This window comes from Balaenoptera acutorostrata, chromosome 3 (genome assembly GCF_949987535.1).
Source record: "Balaenoptera acutorostrata chromosome 3, mBalAcu1.1, whole genome shotgun sequence".
Lineage (NCBI taxonomy): Eukaryota > Metazoa > Chordata > Mammalia > Artiodactyla > Balaenopteridae > Balaenoptera > Balaenoptera acutorostrata.
In genome coordinates this window covers 169,332,851-169,353,164 of record NC_080066.1, presented here as the reverse complement: position 1 = coordinate 169,353,164, position 20,314 = coordinate 169,332,851, and the positions used below count along the sequence as shown (strand labels likewise).

At 42.0% G+C, this 20,314-nt stretch overlaps 1 long non-coding RNA gene across 1 annotated transcript; it reads right to left on the bottom strand.

Moving 5' to 3' along the window:
• Positions 1–1,001: 1,001 nt before the first annotated feature.
• On the bottom strand, positions 1,002–17,452 carry LOC130707741 (uncharacterized). The gene is made up of 5 exons (XR_009007766.1): positions 17,368–17,452; positions 16,118–16,333; positions 11,225–11,348; positions 8,072–8,294; positions 1,002–1,395 (listed from the first exon to the last, which is right to left on the bottom strand). It is a non-coding gene; the product is annotated as an uncharacterized LOC130707741 (long non-coding RNA).
• Between the last annotated feature and the right edge of the window lie 2,862 nt (positions 17,453–20,314).

The following is a 20,314-nucleotide window of genomic DNA, read 5'->3' as shown; positions in this document are numbered from 1 at the left end:
TTTGTCTGGTCCTTGGGTCTAATCCTATCTCAGTGGTAAACACTAAATCCTTGGCATTTACTGAGTGATCCTTTGTTGTTCATGGTGGCCCCTGACCACACCTGTGTTTATGCTAACGAGCTGACTTTCCAGCATGACTGTCATGACTTAGACCAGTCATGCTGGAAATATCAACCATGTGATTAGAGGGTTGGGGGTTTGAGCCAGCCAACCTCTAGGGAGTGGAAGGAGGCTGGAGACTGAGTTCAATCACATGGCTGATAATTCAATCAATCATATCTATGTAATGAAACCCCAATAAAACTCGAGACCCCAAGACTCCAGTGAGCTTCCTGGTCGACAAATACATCAAATGTGCAAGGAGGAGGGTGCATCCTGAGTCTACTAGGAGAGTGCACAGAAGCTCTACATCTGGCTGGTCCTGATTTGCATCCTTTATAATAAAACTATAGTTGTAAGTATAGTACTTTCTTGAGAGTTTTATGAGTTGTTCTAGGTGGTTGAGGGCACCCCTGAATTTGTAGCCAGTTGGTCAGAAGTGCAGGTAGGCTGGGGGCCCCTGAACTTGTGACTGGCATCTGAAGGAGAGCAGTCTTATCAGGGACAGTGCCCTCAACCTGTAAGTGTGTGCAAACTTCAGGTGATCTGCATAGGAATCACACTGCAAGGTTGCACCCTGGGAAGAAATTTGGACTTGATTTTGAAGGATTTTAAGTAAAGGGACATCACATATTTGTGTCTTAGGAAAATCACTCTGTGCAGTATGAAGGGTGGATTAGACAGGGAAAAATATGAAGGGGGTGCTTTTTTTTTTTTTTTTTTTTTTTTTTTTTTAAAGCAGGAAGGGAGATAGCAAGTGGATTTTTTTTTTTTTTTAATAATTTGGACAGGCCCTGAGAATAATTCCTTTTATTTATTTATTTATTTATTTATATTTTTTGGCTGTGTTGGGTCTTCGGTTCGTGCGAGGGCTTTCTCTAGTTGCGGCAAGCGGGGGCCACTCTTCATCGCGGTGCGGGGACCGCTCTTCATCACGGTGCGCCGGCCTTTCACTATCGCGGCCCCTCCCGTTGCGGGGCACAGGCTCCAGACGCGCAGGCTCAGTAGTTGTGGCTCACGGGCCCAGCTGCTCCGTGGCATGTGGGATCTTCCCAGACCAGGGCTTGAACCCGTGTCCCCTGCATTAGCAGGCAGATTCTCAACCACTGCGCCACCAGGGAAGCCCGAAGGGGGTGCTTTATGGATTGCTGGGAATCAGGCAGGAGCAATAAACTAGGCCAACATATAGCAATCAGGAGTGAAGATGAATTACCAAAAATCTCTGAAATCAGTGTGTGAAGCAGCAGATCAAAGAGCAGCATCCCCCGGGGTTGGCTCTGCAAGAATGTGCCCAACCTATCGTGGAATGAAGATAGCAGTTTATTGGAAACATCACTTTTGATTATCACAAGCTAAAAGATTTGGATCTTTTAAAAAAGAGTAAAAAGATACATTTTTCTTTTGAGACTTTAGGAAGAGTTTAAAGATACAGAATAATACAACGAATGATTATGTGCTTACCCCTGCCCCCAATTAGCACGTGTAAATATTCTCTTCTTTTCTATTAATTAGTTCTATTTGTGCTTATTTGTTTTCTGTTATAAATCAGTGGCTTTTGGCAGGGGGGCAGGGACTCCCAGGGGACATTGGATGGTGTCTAGAGGTATTTTTGGTTGTCACAGTTGGGGATGCTACTGTCATCTAGTGAACACAGCCCAGAGGTGCTGCTAAACATCCTAGAACGCACAGGACAATCCCCATAGCAAAGAATTATCTGGCCCCAAATGCCAATGCTGAGGCTGAAAAATCCTGATTTAAATAACAGAAATATGGGCTTCCCTGGTGGCGCAGTGGTTGAGAGTCTGCCTGCTAATGCAGGGGACACGGGTTCGGGCCCTGGTCTGGGAGGATCCCACATGCCGCGGAGCGGCTGGGCCCGTGAGCCACAATTGCTGAGCCTGCGCGTCTGGAGCCTGTGCCCCGCGACGGGAGGGGCCGCGATAGAGAAAGGCCCGCGCACCGCGATGAAGAGCGGTCCCCGCACCGCGATGAAGAGTGGCCCCCACTTGCCGCAACTGGAGAAAGCCCTCGCACGAACCGAGGACCCAACACAGCCAAAGGTAAAATAAATAAATAAATAAAATCAAGTAAAAAAAAAAAAAAAAAAAAAAAAAAAAAAAAACTTTAAAAAAAAAAATAAATAAATAAATAAATAACAGAAATAAAATATTATAGATAAAATTGAACTCCCTGTGTACCCTTCCAAACCCACTTCCCGACCACCCTCTCCCCAAAGGCAACCACTACCTTGAATTAGGTATAAGGACAGAGGATTTTTTTGGTGTTATTTTTTTCCAATTTCTTTTTTTGCTAAGTTCTTAGGGTTCAACCCTTTGAAAATTTTTAGTTAATCCTTAGTGTCTCCTACAGGAATGAAAGTACCCACATAGACACCACTGTGCCATCAAAAAAGTACAACTGTAAAGGTGCTGCCTTTACACACACACACACACACACACACACCCAGATCCATCCCCTTACCACCGTTAATCTGCGTTGCCCTCTTCCTCAAGCTAGGCTGGGTTGCCCACCTAAAAGCGGGAGAGGAGATTGTACTCTCCTTTATTTACTGTGTGTGGTAAAAAACAAGACCATGAAAAACCATTGCCAGAAATAAGATTAGACACAGTGCTAGACATGCTTCAGCCTTGACCAAAACATAACAAAACACTCTTCTTCATTCAGTCTCCTTTGACACTGCTACTAGCAGTCCAACCTACAAAATCATATGGTTGACCCTTTTACAGAATATAGTAAATGTTTAATAACATCTGTTGGAACAGGGTCACTAAAAGCAGGCTTATTAAGCAAGGATGATCTAATTCAAGTCATAGTCTTACAAAAAACTTACAAACAGATGTTTGTGTTACAAACAGCTTATGAGAATTTGGGGTTAATACTGAAATGATGCTTCAATGCAAAAAAAAAAATCAACTAAAAGAAATGAAAAAGTTATCAAAAAGATGGAGAATAAAAAATAGCTCCTTGTTTTTTATTTTAAAAAATAAAAAGCAAAACTATCTTTTAACTGCATGCTAAGTACTATGCTTTATACTGGTGATAAATTATCACTCCAAGTGAGGGAAATATCACTCAAGATGCCTTCAAGGATCTCATAATCCAGAATGGGAAACACAAACATTAGCAGATAATGCTCATAAGATGACGTGGTGGGACAATGTAAGAGATATTTTTTTCAGTATAACTGCAGCAGAGATGAAATTAAAGACTCAACTGGTAATAGCAACGCCCTTCTTCATCCCATCCAAACTATTGTTTATAACCTTGTAATAAGAGCTGAGAATGCCATTTAAATTAAAATAGTCCAACAAACTTACTCTACCAGATTTAAAATACATTGCTATAATAATCCACTGTAATTTATATGGATATGGCACTGGTTTAAAACTAGGTAGACATAATAGAATAGAGAGTATAGAAACAGAGTTTGATCTAGCATAAATATGGTATTTCATATCAGTAAAGAAAGTATGGATTATTCAATAAATGATCTTGAAATAAATTTTAGTTTGGAGGAAAAATTACATCATATCCCTAGTTCTTCTTAGTAGCAAATAAATTCTAGGAGGATCAAAGATTAAATATTTTTAAAGCACATGAAAAACTAGAAGGAAATATAGGTATTTTTAAAATCTTGAGTCAAATGAGAGCTTTCTAGGCATGACACCAAATTTAGAAATTCCAAAAAGAAAATAATTTTTGCTAGATTAAATTTTTAAACTTCTGAACTACAGAAAACTGTCACAAACAAATGTAAAAAGAGAAGCAATCATTTTTTTAAAAAAAACTAGGTCATCTGGACTAATATCCTTAAGACATATGAAGAGCTCTTATAAATGAATAAGGAAAATGTGACTCTCCCTGATAAAATGGGAAAAATGAAATAAAAATGCAATTCACAAAAGATTTACAAATAATCAGGTGGAAAGATAGCGTTCTTATTAATAGTCAAAGAAATGCAAATTTCACAATAAATGATGGTGAAGATTTTAAGACTGAAAATACCAGTTTGTGCAGAAAGCAGATATTATTACACACTGATGGTGGCAAGATACCTCGGTAGAAATCTTCTAGATGGAAATTTGGTAATACGTGTAAAAAGTTAAAGGAGAAGAGAAAATAGAGGGCAAGAAGGTTGAGGGGAAGAAGAGATGCTGAAGGGAATACTTTTGGACTAGCCTTTTCATGAAATTTATCTTAAAATTTATCTTAGATATGCTTCTAGGTCAAGGTGTCAGCAGGGTTGGTTTCTCCTGAGACCTCCTTGGCTTGCCGATGGCCACCTTCTCGCTGTGTCCTCACGTGGCTTTGCTCTGGCTTTGTTTCCTCTTCATATAAGGATACCAGTCATATTGGATTAAGGCTCCACCCTTATTTAACATTAATTACCTCTCTAAAAGCCCTATTTCCAAATATAGTCACATTGAGGGTTAGGGCTTCAACATACGGATTTGGGGGGAACACAATTCAGTTTATTACAAATAGTGAAAAGTGGAAACAACCTAGAGGTCCAGAAAGCAAAATATTATACAGCCTCACAAGCGATGAAGCCGATTTATATTTGTTAACATGGAAAGCTGCCACGATACATGACATTTTTTTTTTTTGGTCGCACCCCGCAGGTTAGGGGATCTTAGTTCCCTGACCAGAGATTGAACCCCTGCCCTCGGCAGTGAAAGTGCAGAGTCATAACCACTGGGCCGCCAGGGAATTCCCTATGACATGTCTCTTAACAGGTTTTAAAACAATAGGCTTAGTATGACCACACTTTTGGAAATATATATATGCATATTTGCAAAAAAAAGGTTATGTACCCCAACGTAAACAAAGTGGCATCTGGATAGTGGAGCTCTGAGAAAGATACATATTCAATTTTATATTTTTATGAATAATATAAAATGAATATTTTAACCTTTATAATAAAGGAGAAAAAAGTTATTTTCGAAAGGACAGTTCAGTCCCAAATTTATTTCTTCCAGGATTATTTAAATAAATTTCAAATTCTGATTGCTAATTTTTTGCATAAATAATTACAAACTATGAGCCAAAGTGACTCTACGGGGTGCACCAGCGGAGGCCACTGATGTGAGGCAGATTACAATCTTGAGTGGAAGAGATTCATTCGCAGAAAAATTATGAACATAAAAAAGTGTTAATTAACCAATAGAATTTATGGGTGTGTTTTATGGACACTGGCACTCATTCATTTAATTTGATTATTGTAGCCTATCAAACTACATAATTTAAGCCAAAAGGCCCTGTTAGAATAGACAAATACACTGACAAATTTCAAAGACAATAGAGTCCTTTTTTTAGCAGCTTGGAATCCTATGCACAATCTCAACACCAACCAAGTGGAATTTCACCAAAAAAGTGCACTTTCACAACCAGGAAAAAAACAACGTAACAGTATATGTTGGTTTAGTCCCTGATTGGTTTATCCACTAATTCAGTCCCCAGAGTGACAACTCTTTCCTTTTAGTGAAAAATCATCCCAATTTGCTACTTCTTTTGAGTTAGTTTTTGTATTTAAAGAATCAAAATTCAAGGCAGCTCCCTCAAATTTGAAGACCTCAGCAGTGAAATCACCTAGTGGTGATGGTCGTTCAGACTAACATTCCCAGTGTAGCCCTCCCTTCTGCATCATTAGTGATGGTTATGTTGCAGACAGAACCTCCATAATGCAGCTTGATTTGCCTAAATAGAAGAAATACATCTTTCTCTGTTAGAGTGAAAGTTGGCATCAAGGACAGAAATTCACCTCCTGATTTTTTGCCATCCTCAAACGTTCAGCTAACTGATTCATCAGAACAAGTGAAAGCATAATGTCTTTCAACCTCTCCTGGGATTATCAAGTAGCTGATTGCAACCTTTCACAATCCTTCAGCATATGGGTTGCATAATCTTTGGGGGATTCTGCAGGATGTGCTGATAATGGTTTCCTCTTTGACATTCAAGTTAATTATCACTATTGAATCTTTAATACTTAAAAAATATGTGTTGCTTAATTTGTTCATGAATCAGTGGTTTAATAAATGCCAGCATATATATTAAATTATGTTAATGTTTAATATCTTTTTTGAGCTAAGTGCATTAAAAATTAAAATAAAATTAATTCTCACTTTCCCATTCTTACACTGTAGGTAATGTTATTTTACACTGTGCTACAGTCTTCTACAAATTGATGTTCAGTGCTTTGAATTAATGAACTTTGTGATTTATTTACTGGCTGGGGTATTATTCATTGCTTTTTCAATTACTGTAAAACTTTATACATCATGGCATGAGACTGAGCAATTGGATGAATAGTACTGGGGGAGTTTTTCTTTTAAAAGGGATCATGTAATAAAGACAGAAAACTAAATTAGCATCTCTAATATGCCAGCCAGCGACACTGGGCTCCGTGTTAGTGGGCTTATGAATGACCTTCCAGAAGTGAAGCTTTCAGAATCAGAATGTTCAGGAAAACCTGATCTCCCGCCCTTGAATAACTGCAAATGTTCATGGCGAACCACAGAACTAAAAAGCAAGAATCTCTAGGATCCAGCGTATTAGCAAAAGGCTGAGATTTTGAAAGTACTGACATGTCGTATCATCTTATCAATTTTTAGAACTGCTAGAAGTGATGGTTATGCTTTGCACCAACACCTAAATGTGTCCCATGCATCTGACTTCTTTCCATATTTCTTTTAGTCAACACTGACAAGATTCCTAGCCCTGCCCTGGGCTCTAAGGGCTGAGGGAACATAACACAGAGATGACATTCCCCCAGGGTTTGTTTGTTTGTTTGTTTGAATCTCTTGAAAACCCTGTGTCATTCCCAGGAGAAGCATCCCATGTAGTGCATGGCCCCAGCTGGAAAACTCAAGGTGAGGCCGATGTGAGGAAAGGCTAGAGGGGGCCTCACTGAACTGCTCCCACAATCACAGAGGAGCGAGAAGCGCAGTGAGGAGCCTGGAGAAGCGGTTGACAAGGCAACAGAAGCAGCAAACAGGCTCAGTGGGAGTCCAGACTCAGCACCGGCAAGCCACTGCCTGTGAAAAACCCACAGCCACATGGGGCCCAGGCTCCTTCCAGCCAGCTTGACCCACTCTGCTCCTGACCCTCAACCTATAGGAACTTCAGATGTGCCAATAGAAAGGGAGGCTTTTCACCCGGCATGAGGGATTTACTATTCAAAAGGAAGGACAAAGGGAGAGAGCAAAGACCTGTTATCGCCTCAGAAAAATGGGCCTGATGACAAGACCCTGCACCACAAATACCCCAGAAGCCCGGGCAGCCCCTTGCTTACTCAGGCAATTTGAGACCAGACCACACAAAACACCGGAAGGAAGCCTGTGCTTGAGACAAGGGGTAGCCATGTAACTAATAAGCGTTTATTAGTCCTGTGCATAGATACGCAAAATACCCATCACACAAGGAGACTTCAAACTCTAATTTTAGGAATTTTATTCCGGTCTCAAAAATATAACCTCTGTTTTCTGGAATTTTCCTCATTCTGTTCTGGCATCTCTTAGTTGGTCAATCTGCCCGCATCCCTTTGGTCACCTCCCATTAGAACAGGTCCCCCTCCACCCCGCGCCCTGCCCCCCAGGGCCATTGCCTCCTCCGGCACAGGGCTGGTCCCAAGTCACTGTCTGTCATACAAGCATCCGGCTGACCTGACCCCTCATTTCTTGTCCCCCACCCTGTTCCCTGCTTACGGCCTTTCCTGACCCTTGTACCTGATGCTCAGGATGGCTTCTCTGGCTCTTAACACTGTCTTCTGCTTTCTCCTTGATTTAAACCCAGCTCTTTGATGAGGCCTGTCTAAGCCCCTCTAGGAGCCCCTTACCCAGGACAGGTTCCCACCAAGCCAGCCCTGGTTCCTCCAGCTGAGCAGACCAAGGCAGTTCTGGAAATTTTGCTTTTGGGAGTCAAGGAGAAAATCTTATTTTGCATCAACACTTACTGTAAATAACACCTGTAAAAACTGGTGGATGTCTTGTCTGATCCTTCCTCAATGATGCAGCATGGTATGTATCTCAGGGTCCTCATTCCAAACATCAATGAAGGTTGCACAGAGCTACAGTACATCCAATAATATGGTTCATCCACTAATAGGACCAGACACTGGAATCCTTGGCTTGAGTCACCTCTCTTGTCATTTGATGTTTCCTGATAAGGGACAAGTGCTGTAAAAATAAATAAGCAACAGCATTCCAGTTGTTGCAAGTTCTGGGGAGCAGGGGGCTTTTAGACTTCCTATGCCATAACCATCCAAATGGATCCCAAAAGTTATGTAGCTCCTGGAAAGTGTCACAAACAATTATCTTGGTAAGTAAATCACTCTGCCCAGGAGTGCCCACAAAATCCATTTTTTTTAACGTCTTTATTGGAGTATAATTGCTTTACAATGGTGTGTTAGTTTCTGCTTTATAACAAAGTGAATCAGCTATACGTATACATATATTCCCACATCTCCTCCCTCTTGCGTCTCCCTCCCTCCCACCCTCCCTATCCCACCCCTCTAGGTGATCACAAAGCACGGAGCTGATCTACCTGTGCTATGCGGCTGCTACCCACTAGCTAGCTATTTTACATTTGGTAGTATATATAAGTCCATGCCACTCTCTCACTTCGTCCCAGCTTCCCCTTCCCCCTCCCTGTGTCCTCAAGTCCATTCTCTACATCTGTGTCTTTATGCCTGTCCTGCCCCTAGGTTCCTCAGAACCTTTTTTTTTTTTTTTTTTTTAGATTCCATATGTATGTGTTAGCCTACAGTATTTTTCTCTTTCTGACTTACTTCACTCTGTATGACAGACTCTAGGTCCATCCACCTCACTACAAATAACTCAATTTCATTTCTTTTATGGCTGAGTAATATTCCATTGTATATATGTGCCACATCTTTATCCATGCATCTGTCGATGGACACTTAGGCTGCTTCCATGTCCTGGCTATTGTAAATAGAGCTGCAATGAACATTGTGGTACATGACTCTTTTTGAATTATGGTTTTCTCAGGGTATATGCCCAGTAGTGGAATTGCTGGGTCATATGGTAGTTCTATTTTTAGTTTTTTAAGGAACCTCCATACTGTTCTCCATAGTGGCTGTATCAATTTACATTCCCACTGACAGTGCACAAAATCCATTTTAAAGTCTCTGCTTTCAGGTTATCTGAAGAGCCTGTATGGAGAGACCTAGCGTAGGTTGTAGTGAACAGAGGGTGTAGGTTCCGAGAAAGTCATGACATGTGCTCAGTTCTGGCCGGAGTGGCTCATGGCTATACTGTGGTCAGTGCCAGCTGAGACCCACTCAGGACCCTGCATGGCCTGCCCAATGACCTCCAGAACTTTTGGGAAGGTGGCAACAGCATGGGAGGGTGACTGAGGGAAGATTCAGGGGTGTGTCCCATCCTTAGTCTCTGAAATAGGTGTGACTCTTTGGCTCCAGTTAAAACTGGTGAACTCCCCAAATCCAAATGTCAGAGTGGTGATTTCTTGTAGAGAGTGGATGGCAGCCCTGGATATTTTGGGAACTAACCATATCGTTTTCCCTCATCTCTTCTGGGAGAGCAGCCTACTTCTACACATTTGCTCCCAGGAGGTCAGTCTCCAAAAAGCCCCACCTTGAGTGCAGGTTACAGGGTCAAAATATGCTGCTGCTTTGGCTGCCAGCTGGGGTGATGTAGGCAGAGAAGCTGGGATGCAGAGGCATGCTATTCTGACCTACAACTGCTTCCCTTGCAGCCTGTAGACGCTGTGAAAGCAATTTTGAAAATCTGAGACATCTTGATGTATCTGTTCATCTTAAGCTTATTTAATAACTATAATTTTATTTATTTTTTAAAGCATTTATACCCTTTAAAAAATATATTTATTTATTTATTTAATTTGGCTGCGCTGGGTCTTAGTTGTGGCACACGGGATCGTCGTTGCCACGTGCAGGATCTTTGTTGCAGCATGAGGGATCTTTAGTTGCATCATGCGGGATCTTTTAGTTGCAGCATGCTAACTCTTAGTTGCGTCACGTGGGATCTAGTTCCCTGACGAGGGATCAAACCTGGGCCCCCTGCATTGTGAGCGCAGAGTCTTAGCCACTGGGCTACCAGGGAAGTCCCTAATAACTATAATTTTAGATGGTCATCTTTTATCCTGATCTTGAGTCTTACATCTTACATTTAATTTTTAAGCTTCATAATGAATATTAATGAACTAATTTACTTAGGGATTCACCTAGAGTCTAATCTTTATGTATGGCTTTTGTCACGGTGATTTCAAACACTTCTAGGAAGATTACCCACATAAATAGTGCCCCCAGCATTTATACTGGGAAATACTTGATTGCTTTCTGCTTATTGTTAATTCAGGAAACCCGTTCATTCTCAAAATATAAACTCTTGCGATTGAATCAAATGACTGAGCTCTCCCCCTCCAGCCATGCTGCCTGGCCTTTCCTCACAGCTCCAGACAGGTGTCCAGCTGTCCTGAGCACACCCCCACTCACCTGTCCTGTTGTACGAAACTAAACGTGTTCCCTTCTTTCCCAGAGTCTCCCGATTTACTCCCACCAGTTAGACCGTGCAAATATTCCTGTGTCCTTTGGGGATCCCAAAGCACCTACTGGACCCATGAGCCAACCCTCCAAAACCACACATAATATGTGGTACATGTGTGCATATTTTTCTGGGGATCACACCCATAGCTTTCATTATATTCTCAAAGGGCCCATGACCCTCTCGTCCAAAAGGATGGAAATGGTCTGTCACTGTCATCGATACTGTCCTATGGTATACTTGCAACAGTAAAACAGCCTCCTGGCTGGTCCCCCCGCCGCCAGGGTCCTTCCACTCCATTCTGTGCACTGACACCACCTCACTGATCATCAGTGGAACACAAGGTTTACCTGCTTTAATTCTCTCCCATCACCCCAGTCCACAGGAGCCTGAGAGCGGTGCCACCACACCTGTTTTATTCCTAATTAATTGCTTTCCTACCTAGAACACCTCCCCTGCCTCTCTCCGCACACCCATCCACACCCCACACTCCAAGGCCCAGCCAAAGGCACGTCCCAGCCTAAGACCAGCCTAGAGGTGGAGTTTGGTTTCAGATGACAGGATACCTGAGAGGGGATGTGGGCCTGGAGGTCTACAGAGCTGGAAAGGTCGGCATGGAGTTGAAAATCTTGAAAAAGGACGAGCTCTCCAAGGTTTCAACCTTGACAATGAAAGAGGTCTCCAAGGTAACTAAAAGCAAAAACAGTCAAGTGTTTATTCTCAATTTCTACAGCACTTAGGTGCCCCGCCCAGGGCTCCACAAAGAGCCCACTTGAATACTTCCCGAACAAACGTGGAATGTTACATTCAAAACGCAACATAATCTGATGGGGGAATGGGAGTTTCATAAGGTTAAAATTTGTCTGCAAATTATTTTGAACAAAGTAATTTGCAAAAATTAGGTGAATTATTTCCCTAGTCTTTGCCTCAAAAATTGTAATTTATAAAAGCACTGGAGTTGAAAGTGGTTTAAAGCGGCAAATGAAAAGTCAAATGACATCCTTAATAGGTGCATATTAAATATACATATTTCTATTAACATTTTGCATGGATGTGATAATAAAGTAAATCTACAGTGGAGAGAAAGAAAATACACTTTGCATTAATAATTTGTAAATCACTATCTCAGGGATTTGCTTAATTACTGTTACCTATGCATCTAACCTCGGGCATAATTATTTAGGAAAGAATTCATGTCTTCCTTGCAACACATTCTAAACCAACATTGTTGGTCTCTACGGAGAAACTGTGTCCGCAGTTAAGTTAGGTGTTTAATATCATGAGTCAATATTAATATTAAACTAGAGCTGAAGAGAGAACAAAAAACAGGGGCTGGTGCACAGCCACAGAACCACGCTACGGTCTGTTATTGATGCAGGCAACTGTGAGTTGCCAAATTAGGTGTTACTGAAATGGAAGACCAAGCAGGAAGCTAGTGGCTCGGCAGGCGGGGCCCATCCCTCATAACGCGCTCACCAATGTAACATTCCCCCAGTGCTTCATCTTCATTTGCAGAGGATAATGGATACGATCAGGGCTGTGAGAGTTTGGTCAGTTGCACAAGGCGCCAGCCTCTAGGCACAGACCTACCACGGAGCCTGGCTTCTACCAGACCATCTACTCTCTACCAACTCAACAGCAGTTTATAAATTCCCCCCAGGGCTTCACAATGCCCTTTGGACCTCCACGCACAGGAGCCCTTTAAAAGCCGTCATCCCCAAAGCTGGCTGCCCATAGCGTCCCACCAGTGTTCAGACCACACAGCCCAACTGTGCCCCAAATCTAGAGAATTTCCAAGTCAGAGCCCTCAGCAATAACTGCTCCTCTCATTGCACATGTGACGAAACAGAGGCCTGGAAGATCTAAGAACTGGGCCCGAACCCTGATCTTCCAGTCCGGAGGAGGTTCTGCTGTACCCCAGTTCTGCCAGCTGTTATGATGTAGGGGATGCCAACCGAAGTAGCTGGCTTTTCAGAAGTGATATTGCAGTCCTTCAGGAATCCTGAGCACCTGGACCTTTGAGTGTTACTGGAAAAGCATTGTTCCAATTTACTGGAAATTTTCCTTTTGCAAATTGACCTCCTGCCCTTGCTAAACCGTTCCCCTTCTTTTCCTCTGGAAACGGTCTACCTGGACACCACTTGCCATTGTTACCCAGCTGTGGGCACAGGGATTCCTGTCTACTAGGTTCCCTTGTAAATGTAGTGAGCACTGGCAAAGAATGGGAGGAAAAGGCCAGAGCGTCAGAGGTTTTTTGATGCAGCTGTTCTAGAGCAAGACCCACGGTGCAGAAAACCAAACTCTGACAGCGGATGTTTGCAGCAAAATAAGGGTTTATTTGCAGGGTGCCAAGCAAGGGAGTGGAAGACCAGTCTCAGATCCACTCCATCTTGGTCTTTGAGTTAGGGCTGTTTTAAAGGGGAAGAACAAAGAAACTGGGATTAATCATCTTGTGACATTTCTGTGACATTTCTTAATTGTCGTTTCGCGAGTCAGGATGTCTCCGGTTTATGATTCTCTGGCCAGATGGTCCATGGCTCAGGGATCTGTGAGCTCATCTTGCTCTGAGTCTTTACGTTAACGATGATCTCCATAATAGCAATTTAGCTATATTAACAATGTTATCGAGAACAGCCATCTTTGTCATCTGACTCTGTTTGATTCCTGTTCAGTTAGCACAGGATTGAGGTCAGAGGAGACAAGAAAGGGATCGAGGTTTTGAATAGAGAGATTAATCATAAACTCCGTAAGGGAACTCGGTTTTAGGGGGACTGGGTTTCACAGTCAGTGGCCAAGTCCTTGACCTGAAAGCTGCCTCGGGTGCCCGTGTCTTCATGAAGGGCTTTGCCTGGCTCAGAAAAGCCTTGCAGCTGATAAGCTTTGTGAAGTCCCTGTCCTGCCTTGTTTCCACCAATTAAAGCATGCTCAGCCCTTTCCCCTTCCCTCACTGGTTTAGGCAGATGGCCCAGTCCGTCAGCAACCAAAGCAGAGACATGGTCTGAGCTGACTCATTGAAGAACAGTAATTCCTTCCAGAGAAGATTCGCCATTCGTTTAGACACTGGAGCAATTATTTGCTGGCGGACAGTTGTAATTACTTTTTACTGCAGGTAGGCAACTGTTCCAGAAGCCAAGCTAATAGAATTACTGGTTTCTGAATGGCTTTTGGAACAAGTAATTTTCAAAAAGCCAGCACAGCATGTTCAGTGAACTTTCCACCCAGGATAAATCCCTGCCTCTGTGGCTCCTCAGTGCAGGCAAGATGTGGGTTCTTCGATGGGGCACTTTGGAACTGTAGGGGCATTTTTCTTCCAGGACCCTTCGTTTGAAAATGGGACTTGAGCAAATCGTGCTTGGAGATATTTCATGAGCTTGCACCAAATCATTCTTCTAATTTTTAATGACTCTGGGAGTTGGCATTAAATTGTATCAACCAACTAACCAACCTTTCTAGCAATAGCAGGGTAAATCACTTTCCCAGTCATGGTATCCCATGGTAACTTCTCCCTCCATGCTACCCATTTCTGAAGAGAAGTTAAGGGAAAAATAAATCCAGAGGGCCTTTTAGTCTAGGTTCCTAACAAGATTACCAACTACTGTAGACTGTAGATAATGATTTTGCAACAAGGTTCTCTATTTGATAAGAAAACACCCTTTTGAATGCTTGTCAACATTGGACCCTATCAGCTGATTTGACATTTAACAGATTTTAAAAAGCACATCCATGTTCTGTTGGGACAACAGTTCCTTTTACTGAGAAGTCGTTCGAGCTATTTTTTGCTGTTGTTGTTGTTATGATTACTAAACATTCCCGCCTCCTGCTTTGCCATCCACTAATTAGCTGAGCTCTGGTTTTGAGTGGGCCATAACTGTTCTCTTCGTGTCCATGAGTTGGCTTGTCCTGTTACCTGTCCAGGAGAAGGAGCAAATGCAAAACTGTATGACTTGGGAGAAGACTGGGCCTAATTTAACTCTAGTATCATAAGAAGAGACAGATCTGCTTTTAAGCAGATTGAGAACACTGAGTTGTTGAGAATCAAGAGAGGATGAACTATATAGACTATTGATCCGGAGACTATTTTCCAGCTTTAGTGAAAGATAATTGACATATAACATATATAAGTTTAAGTGTAAAATATGATAATTGGATAGACATTTATATTGAAAAATATTTACCACAATAAGGTTAGTTAAACACCTCATGTAATTACCATTTGTGTGTGTGTGTGTGTATGGTGAGAACATTTAAGACTTACCCTCTTAGTAACCTTCAAATATACAATACAGTATTGTAAACTATAATCACCATGCTGCACAACAGATCCCTAGAACTCATTCATGTTATGACTAGAAGTTTGTACCCTTTGACCAATATTTCATCACCACCCAACACCCCAGTTCCTGGCAGCCACCAATCTACTGTTTCCATGGGTTTGGGTTTTCTAGATTCCATGTATAAATGAGATCATATAGTATTTGTCTTTCTCTGTGGAGACTATTTTTTAGACTTTTTGACATATGGTCAATGCATAGAGACCTGTTAAGGGAATTTATTTCAAGCAATTTGTGTTATCAGTTTGGTTTATTGATATGCAAATTCATTAGAGTCTGGGATCCCCAGAGAAGGAACTGTAACCCCACAGCAAACTTCCTTTGCAGCCCTTAGAAATCAAAAAACCTTCATTCATTGTTAGGGAAGTTGAAAGTATGCTAGATAGCTGTCCTCAAAGCCTGAAAAATGCTTAGCTGAAAATCATGAAGTAGGTTTAAGAAACTGTTTACTATTTAATACTACACAACACTTAGTATTACCACAACCTTTGCAAGTCATTCTGATGGGGGCACTAAAGTCACCCTCAACTGCAGGACCCCAGCTCTAAAACATCAGGAGGGTAGAGTCTGCAAATTGAGAGCATATGAGTCAGAGCAAAAGTTTGGAATCAGACAGAACTTGGCTCAAATCCCACTCTACCACTTCCTACCCATGTCTTCCTACAATCCTGTCTGCCTTGCAAGGGTGGGGGTGATGAGATAATGCATGTGAAGCACTTAGTGCTGTGCCTGGCACATAGTAAATGCTCAACAAACTGTGATCAATACATTAATCATGCTGATGAATCATGCTTCCTTTAAAAGACATACACCATTAACATTTCAAAGGGGGCACCCTTTGCTAGCCAAACCTCCTTTATGGAAGATCTAACATTCTGGGTGTTGAGGAAGATTCTAAGGTACCCATGAGACCTATACTATCACAAAAGGTCAGTGTGGTCACTTATCACAAAGTGTGGTCAGTGGGCCACTGCCCCAGAACCACCAATAATGCATGTTTATAAAACTGGTTTCTGGGACCCCTAGAAGGCAGGCTGCATTGGTCAGGATTGGCCAGGCTATGCTGCAGTAAGAGACACACACTAGAAGCTCGGCGATTTCACCTTGAAAGGTTTATTTCTCACTCACGCAAAGTCCGCTGTGGCTCTGAGTGTCCTCCAGGGCATCTCATTTTCAGCAGGGGCTCAGGGACGCAGGCTGTTTCTCTCTGGTGGCTCCACCGTGGAGCTAAAGCCTCTTGCTGTTGATGTGCCAGGTGAGGAAGACCATCAAAGTGACTCCTGGCACATCTACTCACAGTCTGTTGGCCAGAACCTGTCACATGATCCCATTCACTGCCAGGAGCTGAGAAAAAAGGTGAGGAGGGTGGGTATTTGGAATGTCTCTCTCTGCCTCACTCACTGAATCATTCTCTGGGATTAGGATCTAGGACTCTACATTTTCAAACTCCCCAGATGATACAATTCAAAGTTAGCCATCACAGGGCTGTGATTATCTACTGCTGGCAATGCTCCTTTTGGGGATAAATAATTTGAAATAATGGAAATGAGAGAGTGGCTCTGTCAATATAATAATTAAAGTGAGAGTCTAAGAGTCTAAAACATTAGGCTCTTTTCTAGCTGTTAAGTGTAGCTCTTAGCTACAGATGCCTCTCAAATCTATTTCTGGTCCAGACTCTCCACTGCCTTCAGACTGATATATACTCAGCCAGGGTCTCACAAATCTCAAACTGTTTGTTCATCTCTACCAAACCTGTCCCCGTGTCCTGGGACAGTACCAATACCCACCCTCCCGGGCAACTTCCAAGGCTTTGTGACTTGGGACTCTTCCTTGGCTTTTCCTTTCTTTTTAACCCCTCGAAGCCAGGCATCAAGACTGTGTTTCTGGACAGAGGAACCAAGACGGCGGAGTAGAAGGACGCGCTCTCACTCCCTCTTGTGAGAACACCGGAGTCACAACTAGCTGCTGGACAATCATAGACAAGAGGACGCTGGAACTCACCAAAAAATATACCCCACATCCAAAGACAAGGGAGAAGCCACAATGAGACGGTAGGAGGGGCGCAATCAGAGTAAAATCAAATCCCATAACTGGTGGGTGGGTGACTCACAGACTGGCGCACACTTATACCACAGAAGTCCGCCCACTGGAGTGAAGGTTCTGAGTCCCACGTCAGGCTTCCCAACCTGGGGGTCCGGCAACGGGAGGAGGAATTCCTAGAGAATCAGACTTTGAAGCCTAGTGGGAATTGATTGCTGGACTTCGACAGGACTGGGGGAAACAGAGACCCCACTCTTGGAGGGCGCACACAAAATAATGTACGCATCGGGACCCAGGGGAAGGAGCAGTGACCCCGGGGGAGACTGAACCAGACCTACCTGCTAGTGTTGGAAGGTCTCCTGCAGAGGCGGGGGGTGGCTCTGTTTCACCGAGGGGACAAGGACACTGGCAGCAGAAGTTCTGGGAAGTACTCCTTGGCCTGAGCCCTCCCAGAGTCTGTTATTAGCCCCACCAAAGAGCCCAGGTAGGCTCCAGTGTTGGGTTGCCTCAGGCAAAACAACCAACAGGGAGGGAACCCAGCCCCACCCATCAACAGTCAAGTGGATTAAAGTTTTACTGAGCTCTGACCACCACAGCAACAGTCAGCTCTACCCACCACCAGAGCCTCCCATCAAGCCTCTTAGATAGCCTCAACCACCAGAGGGTAGACAGCAGAAGCAAGAAAAACTATAATCCTGCAGCCTGTGGAACAAAAACCACATTCACAGAAAGATAGACAAGATGAAAAGGCAGAGGGCTATATACCAGATGAAGGAACAAGATAAAACCCCAGAAAAACAACTACATGAAGTGGAGACAGGCAATCTTCCAGAAAAAGAATTCAGAATAATGATAGTGAAGATGATCCAGGACCTCGGAATAAGAATGGAGGCAAAGATTGAGAAGATGCAAGAAATGTTTAACAAAGACTTAGAAGAATTAAAGAACAAACAAACAGAGATGAACAATACAATAACTGAAATGAAAACTACACTAGAAGGAATCAATAGCACAATAATTGAGGCAGAAGAACGGATAAGTGACCTGGAAGACAGAATGGTGGAATTCACTGCTGCAGAACAGAATAAAGAAAAAAGAATGAAAAGAAATGACGACAGCCTAAGAGACCTCTGGGACAACATTAAACGCAACAACATTTGCATTATAGGGGTCCCTGAAGGAGAAGAGAGAGAGAAAGGACCAGAGAAAATATTTGAAGAGATTATAGTCAAAAACTTCCCTAACATGGGAAAGGAAATAGCCACCCAAGTCCAGGAAGCGCAGTGAGTCCCATACAGGATAAACCCAAGGAGAAACACGCTGAGACACATAGTAATCAAAGTGGCAAAAATTAAAGACAAAGAAAAATTATTGAAAGCAGCAAGGGAAAAACGAGAAATAACATACAAGGGAACTCCCATAAGGTTAACAGCTGATTTCTCAGCAGAAACTCTACAAGCCAGCAGGGAGTGGCATGATATACTTAAAGTGATGAAAGGGAAGAACCTACAACCAAGATTACTCTACCCGGCAAGGATCTCATTCAGATTTGATGGAGAAATCAAAAGCTTTACAGACAAGCAAAAGCTAAGAGAATTCAGCACCACCAAACCAGCTCTACAACAAATGCTAAAGGAACTTCTCTAAGTGGGAAACACAAGAGAAGAAAAGGACCTACAAAAACAAACCCAAAACAACTAAGAAAATGGTCATAGGAACATACATATCGATAATTACCTTAAACGTGAATGGATTAAATGCTCCAACCAAAAGACACAGGCTGGCTGAATGGATAGAAAAACAAGACCCATCTATATGCTGTCTACAAGAGACCCACTTCAGACTGAAAGTGAGGGGATGGAAAAAGATATACCATGCAAATGGAAATCAAAAGAAAGCTGGAGTAGCTATACTCATATCAGATAAAATAGACTTTAAAATAAAGAAGGTTACAAGAGACAAGGAAGGACACTACATAATGATCAAGGGATCAATCCAAGAAGAAGATATAACAATTATAAATATATATGCACCCAACATAGGAGCACCTCAATATATAAGGCAACTGCTAACAGCTATAAAAGAGGAAATCGACAGTAACACAATAATAGTGGGGGACTTTAACACCTCACTTACACCAATGGACAGATCATCCAAAATGAAAATAAATAAGGAAACAGAAGCTTTAAATGACACAATAGACCAGATAGATTTAATTGATATTTATAGGACATTCAATCCAAAAACAGCAGATTACACTTTCTTCTCAAGTGTGCACAGAACATTCTCCAGGATAGATCACATCTTGGGTCACAAATCAAGCCTCAGTAAATTTAAGAAAATTGAAATCATATCAAGCATCTTTTCTGACCACAATGTTATGAGATTAGAAATAAATTACAGGGAAAAAAACGTAAAAAACACAAACACATGGAGGCTAAACAATACATTACTAAATAACCAAGAGATCACTGAAGAAATCAAGGAGGAAATCAAAAAATACCTAGAGACAAATGACAATGAAAATACGACAATCCAAAACCTATGGGATGCAGCAAAAGCAGTTTGAAGAGGGAAGTTTATAGCTATACAAGCCTACCTAAAGAAACAAGAAAAATCTCAAGTAAACAATCTAACCTTACACCTAAAGGAACTAGAGAAAGAAGAAGAAACAAAACCCAAAGTTAGCAGAAGGAAAGAAATCATAAAGATCAGAGCAGAAATAAATGAAATAGAAACAAAGAAAACAATAGCAAAGATCAATAAAACTAAAAGCTGGTTCTTTGAGAAGATAAACAAAATTGATAAGCCATTAGCCAGACTCATCAAGAAAAAGAGGGAGAGGACTCAAATCAATAAAATCAGAAATGAAAAAGGAGAAGTTACAACAGACACCGCAGAAATACAAAGCATCCTAAGAGACTACTACAAGCAACTCTATGCCAATAAAATGGACAACCTGGAAAAAATGGACAAATTCTTAGAAAGGTATAACCTTCCAAGACTGAACCAGGAAGAAACAGAAAATATGAACAGACCAATCACAAGTAATGAAATTGAAACTGTGATTAAAAATCTTCCAACAAACAAAAGTTCAGGACCAGATGGCTTCACAGGTGAATGCTATCAAACATTTAGAGAAGAGCTAACACCCATCCTTCTCAAACTCTTCCAAAAAATTGCAGAGGAAGGAACACTCCCAAACTCATTCTATGAGGCCACCATCACCCTGATACCAAAACCAGACAAAGATACTACAAAAAAAGAAAATTACAGACCAATATC